Here is a 9,114-nt window from a genome sequence, read left to right on the forward strand (position 1 = left end):
AATGACTACCATCCTCTTCACCGACGTTAAGTGCTTCGAGAGGCTAGTCATGGAGCACATCAAGGCTCAGCTGCCCCTTCACTGGACCCCCTTCAGTTTGTGTACCATCCCAACTGAGCTACAGACAAGACTATTGCCTTCACACACCACCTACCATTCACCCACCTAGAAAATCAAGATTCATACGTTTGAATGCTGTTCATAGACTTCAGCTCAGCATTCAACCCAATCATTCCGCAACACCTGGACCTAAACACCTTTCTCTGTATTGGATCCTCGACTTCCTGACTGGAAGACCTCAGTCAGTCCAGATTGGAAACCGTATGCCCAACACCACAACACTGAGTACGGGACCCCCCCCAGGGCTGCGTGCTCAGCCCACTGCTGTTTACCCTGCTGACTGATGACTGTGCAGCGAGATACAATTCTAATCACATAATCAAGTTCGGTGAAAACATGACCGTGGTGGGGCTCATCAGCAAGATAGGTGATTACAGAAAGGAGGTGCAATCACTAACAGACTGGTGTGGAGATAACAACCTACATCTGAACATTAACAAAACAAAGGAGATGGTGGTCGACTTCAGGAGAGCCTGGGAAGACCACTCTCTGCTGACCATCAATGGCTCCACCATTGAGGTAGTCAAGAGCACCAAATTCCTTGGCGTGCACCTGGCAGAGAATCTCTCCTGGTCACCCAACACCAAATCCATTGCCAAGAAGACCCATCAATACCTTTACTTCCTGCGGAGGTTGAGGAAAGTTCAGCTTCTGCTCTCCACCCTCACTACATTCTACGGGGGATGCATTGAGAGCAACCTATGTAACTGCATCACTGCCTGGTTCAGGAACTGTACCATCTCAGAACGCAAGTCCCTGCAATGGATGGTAAGACTGCTGAGGGGATTATTGGGGTCTCTCCTCCTGCCATGATGAATATGTATAATGGTCGTTGTTTGTGGAAAGCCATAAACATTGTGAAGGACTCCACACAACCCTCTCATAATCGGTTCTCTCTCCTGCCATCCAGGAAGAGGTACCAAAGCATTTGGGCCCTTGCAACCAGATTACAAGACAGCTTCCCCCCCCCCCGCATGGGGCTTATGAACTCTGTGGACACAGAGGTAGCATATGTAACATGATATTTATATGTTATTTATAAAAAGTTTCTAATGTAATTTATCCATGTAAATAACCAACTCCATGGTCTAGAGAAATGCAATCTCGTTTTCACTGTACACTGCAAGGTTTATAGTATGAACGACAAATAAACATGACTTGACAACTCTAGCTTTTCCTCCTTTAAGTCCATAATTAGCTCTTTGGTTTTGGTGGGATTGAGTGTGAAGTTATTGTTAGTACACCATCCAGCCAAGTTTTCAATCTCCCTCTTGAATGCTGACTCATCGCCCCTTTATATAGAACTCGCTATCGTCAGCAAATTTGAAGATGGTGTTATTGCTGTACTGAGCCACACAGTCAAAGGTGTAAAGCCAGTAAAGCTGGGGCTAAGTACGCAGCCCTGTGGTGCTCTCATCATGATAGAGACAATGTAGAAGTTTTTACTAATCCTCACTTATTGTGGTCTAGAAATGAGAAAATCCAGGATCCAATAACACAATAGGGTATTGAGGCCCAGGACATGGAGTTCGCTGATAATTTTTGAGGGGATGGTGATGTTGAATACAGAAATGTATTGCAGTGTGAATACAGAGCACAAATATTAGGAAGCTCTTTATTAACTACAGAGCTTGCTGACATATACATTCTTGCTGTCCAGGTATTCCAAGATTTGTGTAGAGCTAGCAAGAGGGCTTCTCCCATAGACCCGTTGCTGCTGTATGTAAATTGGAATGGATCTATGTCACTGCTCAGACTGAGGCTTCAACATCAGCCTCTCAAAAAATTTCATCATTGTGGATGTGAGTGCCACTGGTCAGTAGTCAATTAGGCAAGTTACCACACTCTTCTTGAGGTCGGTTTGAAACAAGTGGGTACCATGGCCCTCTCAGAATGAGATGCTGAAGATATCCATGAATTGGCCAGTTGGTCAGCGCAAGTTATCGGGTATTCCATCCAGACTAGATGCATACCGATTCATTCTCCTGAAAGCAGCCTGCACATCATCTTTAGATACTGACAGTAGAGGAACATCAGGGGGCATGGGGATGTGCAGTGGTTCTACCTTGCCCTGGTGGTCAAATCAGGCATAGAAGACATTGAGCTCATCTGCAAAGCAAAGTTTTGCTGATTCTGACTGCACCCAATTTGGTTTTGTAGCAGTTTATGTCATTTTGGTCATGCCACAGCTGTCAGGGCATCCTTCATTGTTTCCATACTCATCTGGAATCTCCACTTCATCTGGGAAATGAATATATGTAGTTGGGTAGAGGTCTAGATTTCTGGACTTAAATGCCCATGATCTGGCTCATGGCAGGTCCGGGATCTCATTATTTATCAAGCTCTTCTGGTGCGGGAATCCCCTGAATGATTTAATGGGGACATTTGATGGGTATGACCATGGCTGTTTTGGTAAGTCTGTACTGACCCTAGTATAATTATTCAGATCTTATGCTGAGTTGGTGAACTGACTCCATGGTGTACCCTGCCCAATCCACTGACTCCAGGCAATCATTCTTCAGCCACCCTTCAGGCACATTCTCACTTATAAACTTCAGCCAGTGTAGCAGAGAAAAATGACAGATTTGGATTCAGGACTGAGGGAAAGCATTTGAGTGAAGCCAAAGTAAATTTGTGGTACATGGGCCAAAGTCAGATGCTTGTGAATAGTTCCTTTTGTCATCATGCACTGCAAATAGGAATCAAGGGTTTTCAAGAAGAAAAAAAAATGTACAAGTGTTGTTTGAGGGAAATTTGAAAACCTGAGAAAGTAATTGAACTGCACAATAAAGATTTTGCTTCCTGAACTCTTTCAGCGTATTTAATGGATTTTGAACTGCTGGTTACAGAAATCTCATTAACATTTTCCTATCATGTACCCTTTTATTTAGCTATCACCTATTTTTATGATTTCCTGTCATATTTTAAATTTATTAGCATATTGCCAACAAAGCAAGCAATTTTGGTCAGTCCAAGTGGTGCAAGTGCTATGCAAATATTGTCTTAGGCCTGGGCATGCTTAGTCAGGATAGATGCAGACAGACTATAAAAGCAGCTCACATATACAGATGCTGTGCATTACATTGATTATAGATTGAACACATGCTGATGCACATGTTATTCAGGCAAAAGAATAGTTAGTGTGCTTAACAATAGCACTTATTGTCTTCAGGAAGATTCAATACAGCAGAAATGTCTCGTCAATGTCGCAACAGCTAGGGGAGTCATGTGATGGAGTAGTGGCCGGACGATGAACTCCAGCCCTCTCCAGAAAAGTAAAAAAAAACAAAGGAAAACACAAAGGCACAGAAATAAAAGTTAAAGAAAAGTGAGTATAAAGGTGGAAAGAAGATGGCGACAAAAAAAGAAAAATCGAAATCAACGGTAAGAAGAGAGGAAGAGAAGACAACGGAGGAAGAAGGAGAAGGCCTTACCTGTTCGAAGAGGCCCACGGTGGAGAGAGAAACCCGCTCCCTCAGGTCGGTAGAAAGTGGACTACAAAAATGGCTCGTTGAGCTGAGTAAAAGTGTGCAACCGCGCATGAAAAAAAACACACCGACGGGAGGGGTGACCAGCTAGGGAGTCGATCTCCACAGCCGGCAACGACAGCTGCAGAACACCTGCAGCAAGAAGAGAACACAGAAGACAATGAAAACAAGAAAGAAGAGAAGAAAAGGGCAACAAAGAAACAACAGATGGCCAACCCAGAGGAAGAAGAAGAGGAAGAGGAAGAGTACAGTGAAATGGAAGAAGAAGGGAAAGGCAAGATAAAGGATATACTTTCTCTTATTAAAGAATACATGGAGTCATTTAAAGAATGGCAAACACAGGAATTTAATGATTTAAGAAGAAGAATAAACAACACAGAAGAGAAAATGAATAAAATAGATATGACCTTAACAGAAATGGGAAAGAAAATGGACAAGATGGAAGAGCGGGAAGCAGCAGTAGAAATGGAGGAAGAGGACTTAAAAAAGAAATTAGAGGAATCTAATAAAAAAGTTATAGAGACACAAGAACTGTTAGCTCAGAAAATAGATATAATGGAAAATTATAACAGAAGAAATAACATAAAGATAGTGGGCCTTAAGGAAGATGAAGAAGGCAAGAATATGAGAGAGTTTATAAAAGATTGGATCCCCAGGATCCTAGGATGTCCAGAACTACAGCAAGAAATGGAAATAGAAAGGGCACATAGAGCATTGGCCTTTAAACCACAACCACAACAAAAACCAAGATCTATTTTAGTAAAATTCCTAAGATACACTACAAGAGAAAAGGTACTGGGGAAGACAATGGAAAAAGTAAGAGAGGGCAACAAGCCACTGGATTACAAAGGGCAAAAAATCTTCATTTATCCAGATATGTTTTGAACTCCTAAAGAAGAGAAAGGAGTTCAATACAGCAAAGGCGATTTTATGGAAGAAAGGGTATAAATTTATACTAAAGCATCCAGCGGTATTGAAAATATTTATTCCAGGACAACAAAACAGACTATTCTCGGATCCAGAAGAAGCACGAAAATTTGCAGAACAATTACAAAATAGACTGAGGGATGAACACGTGTAATGAGAGTAAAAATGACCACGATTTATATGTATGTGGGTAAAGAGGTATAAGTGTGTATATGTATAATGTGCATACGTGAATGTATCTGTATTTAGAGGAAAATATAGATAGTATAGACAAGAATTAATAAGGGAAGGAAATGGAATAGAGGGAATAAGGAGGGAACTAAAAGAGTGACCTTTGTTACATATGAAAAGTGAAATCTTTTCTGGGGGGGGCTGGGTGGGGAGGAGTTGCGGTCACTGCAAAATCAGCTGACGCTTGCGAGTGAATTCGCAAACCCAAATGGAGAGGGGAGATGTGGTTGTCCGACAAGGGATAAAGGACAATTCAGGAGGGGAAGGGGAGATTCGGGCTAAAGAAGTTTTAAATAGGAGAATAAGGAAAATGTTTGATGTTTTAGGAATGTTGTCTTATAAAGGGTTTAAAATAAGAAAACAGAAATGGAAAAGGAGGAAAGGTAATGATGGAAAAACGGAAAGGGAAGATAAACAAAGTATAAAATGGCTACGTTGAACTATATGACTTTAAATATTAATGGAATACATAACCAAATTAAAAGGAAGAAAGTGCTAAATTTACTGAAAAAAGAAAAAATTGATATAGCATTTGTGCAAGATACACACTTAACTGAATTGGAGCACAAGAAATTAAAGAGAGATTGGGTAGGACATGTAACAGCAGCATCGTATAATTCAAAAGCAAGAGGAGTGGCTATATTAATTAGTAAAAATGTGCCATTTAAAATAGAAGAGGAAATAAAAGATCCAGCAGGGAGATAAGTAATGATAAAATGTCAGATATATTCGGAGTTTTGGAATCTACTCAATGTATATTCACCTAACGAAGAAGATCAAAAGTTTATGCAAGATATCTTTTTGAAGGTAGCAAATACGCAAGGGAACATATTAATAGGAGGGGATTTCAACCTGAATTTGGATTCAAATATGGATAAAACTGGGAAAAAATTAACAGAAAGAACAAAGTAACCGAATTTATAATTAAATCAATGGAAGAAATGCAACTTTTGGATATATGGAGGAAACAACACCCAAAAGAAAAGGAATATTCATATTACTCGGCTAGACATAAAACATACTCAAGAATAGACCGATTTTTGTTATCAGCTAGTATGCAAGATAGAGTAAGAAAAACAGAATATAAAGCTAGAATACTATCGGACCATTCACCCTTAATATTGAAAGTAAAGCTAGAGGACATCCCTCCAAGAATGTATAGATGGAGATTAAACCCCATGTTACTTAAAAGGCAGGATTTTAGAGAATTTATTGAAGAACAAATAAAAATGTATTTTGAAATAAATACGGAATCAGTGGAAGATAAGTTTATACTATGGGATGCAATGAAAGCATTCATTAGAGGGCAAATAATAAGTTATGTAACCAAGATGAAGAAGGACTATATTCAGGAAACAGAGCAGTTGGAAAGGGAAATAGTAAATATAGAAAAAAAATTAGCAATGAAGGAAGATACAACTAAAAGAAGAGAATTGGCGGATAAAAAAATAAAATATGAAACACTACAAACATATAAGGTGGAGAAGAATATAATGAAGACAAAACAGAAATATTATGAACTGGGTGAAAAAACGCACAAAATCCTAGCATGGCAGCTTAAGACAGAACAAGCTAAGAAAATGGTATTGGCATCAAGGAAAAAGGACAAACAAATTACATATAATCCAAAAGAAATTAAGGAAAACTTTAGAGAATTCTATGAACAATTATACCGAACTGAAAACGAAGGGAAAGAAGGGTAAATAGATGAATTTCTAACTAAAATTGAACTACCAAAACTACAAATAGAGGAACAAAATAAATTAACAGAACCATTTGGAATAGTAGAAATACAAGAGATAATAAAAAAATTACCAAATAATAAGACTCCAGGAGAGGATGGATTCCCAATAGAATTCTACAAAACATTTAAAGACTTATTAATTCCGCCCCTCCTGGATGTAATCAACCAGATTGATGAAACACAAAGCTTACCAGATTCATGTAAAACAGCAATAATTACAGTAATACTAAAGCAAGGGAAAGATCCACTCTCACCAGCGTCATATAGACCAATATCTTTACTAAACACAGATTATAAGATAATAGCTAAACTATTAGCAAACAGATTAGCAGAGCATGTACCGAAAATGGTAAATTTAGGCCAAACTGGATTTATCAAAAAGACGCACAACAGACAATATTTGTAAATTTATTAACTTAATTCATGCAGTAGAAGGAAATAAAGCACCTACAGTAGCAGTTGCTTTAGATGCAGAGAAGGCCTTTGACAGAGTAGAATGGAATTATTTGTTCAAAGTATTGCAAAAATTCAGTTTACCGGAGAAGTATATTAATTGGATTAAAGCATTATATAAGGGACCGTTACTTCTCTGGGCGCCTCCTGTTGGAGCTCTGCGCAGAACAGCGGCTTGTCATTACAAACACCCTTTTTCAGCAGAGGGACAGCCTTAAGACCACCTGGATGCATCCCCGATCCAAACACTGGCACCTCCTGGACTACATCCTGGTGCGAGAAAGTGACAAATGAGATGTGCTCCACACCAGGGTCATGCCTAGCGCGGAATGCCACACTGACCACCGGCTGGTTCGCTGCAAGCTCAACCTTCACTTCAAACCAAAGCCCAGGAACAATAAATCCCCCAGAAAGAGATTCAATGTTGGAAACCTGCAGTCAGACGAAGCGAGAGGAAACTTCCAGGCAAACCTCAAAGCAAAGCTCGACGATGCAACCCGCCTCACGGACCCGTCCCCTGAAACCCTCTGGGATCAGTTGAAGACTACCATACTGCAATCCACTGAAGAGGTACTGGGCTTCTTCTCCAGGAAAAACAAGGACTGGTTTGACGAAAACAGCCAGGAAATCCAGGAGCTGCTGGCAAAGAAGCGAGCTGCCCACCAGGCTCACCTTACAAAGCCGTCCTGTCCAGAGAAGAAACAAGCCTTCCGTCGCGCATGCAGCCATCTTCAGCGCAAACTCCGGGAGATCCAAAATGAGTGGTGGACTCGCCTCGCCAAATGAACCCAGCTCAGCGCGGACATTGGCGACTTCAGGGGTTTCTACGAGGCTCTAAAGGCTGTGTACGGCCCCTCACCCCAAGTCCAAAGCCCGCTGCGCAGCTCAGACGGCAAAGTCCTCCTCAGCGACAAGATCTCCATCCTCAACCGATGGTCAGAACACTTCCAATCTCTTTTCAGTGCCAACCGCTCAGTCCAAGATTCCGCCCTGCTCCAGCTCCCTCAACAGCCCCTAAGGCTAGAGCTGGATGAGGTTCCCACCCTGGATGAGACATATAAGGCAATCGAACAACTGAAAAGTGGCAAAGCAGCAGGTATGGATGGAATACCCCCAGAAATCTGGAAGGCTGGTGGCAAAACTCTGCATGCCAAACTGCATGAGTTTTTCAAGCTTTGTTGGGACCAAGGTAAACTGCCTCAGGATCTTCGTGATGCCACCATCATCACCCTGTACAAAAACAAAGGCGAGAAATCAGACTGCTCAAACTACAGGGGAATCACGTTGCTCTCCATTGCAGGCAAAATCTTCGCTAGGATTCTACTAAATAGAATAATACCTAGTGTCGCCGAGAATATTCTCCCAGAATCACAGTGCGGCTTTCGCACAAACAGAGGAACTACTGACATGGTCTTTGCCCTCAGACAGCTCCAAGAAAAATGCAGAGAACAAAACAAAGGACTCTACATCACCTTTGTTGACCTCACCAAAGCCTTCGACACCGTGAGCAGGAAAGGGCTTTGGCAAATACTAGAGCGCATCGGATGTCCCCCAAAGTTCCTCAACATGATTATCCAACTGCACGAAAACCAACAAGGTCGGGTCAGATACAGCAATGAGCTCTCTGAACCCTTCTCCATTAACAATGGCGTGAAGCAAGGCTGTGTTCTGGCACCAACCCTCTTTTCAATCTTCTTCAGCATGATGCTGAACCAAGCCATGAAAGACCCCAACAATGAAGACGCTGTTTACATCCGGTACCGCACGGATGGCAGTCTCTTCAATCTGAGGCGCCTGCAAGCTCACACCAAGACACAAGAGAAACTTGTCCGTGAACTACTCTTTGCAGACGATGCCGCTTTAGTTGCCCATTCAGAGCCAGCTCTTCAGCGCTTGACGTCCTGCTTTGCGGAAACTGCCAAAATGTTTGGCCTGGAAGTCAGCCTGAAGAAAACTGAGGTCCTCTATCAGCCAGCTCCCCACCATGATTACCAGCCCCCCCACATCTCCATCGGGCACACAAAACTCAAAACGGTCAACCAGTTTACCTATCTCGGCTGCACCATTTCATCAGATGCAAGGATCGACAATGAGATAGACAACAGACTCGCCAAGGCAAATAGCGCCTTTGGAAGACTACACAAAAGAGTA

Source organism: Narcine bancroftii, chromosome 4 (assembly GCF_036971445.1).
Source record: "Narcine bancroftii isolate sNarBan1 chromosome 4, sNarBan1.hap1, whole genome shotgun sequence".
NCBI lineage: Eukaryota > Metazoa > Chordata > Chondrichthyes > Torpediniformes > Narcinidae > Narcine > Narcine bancroftii.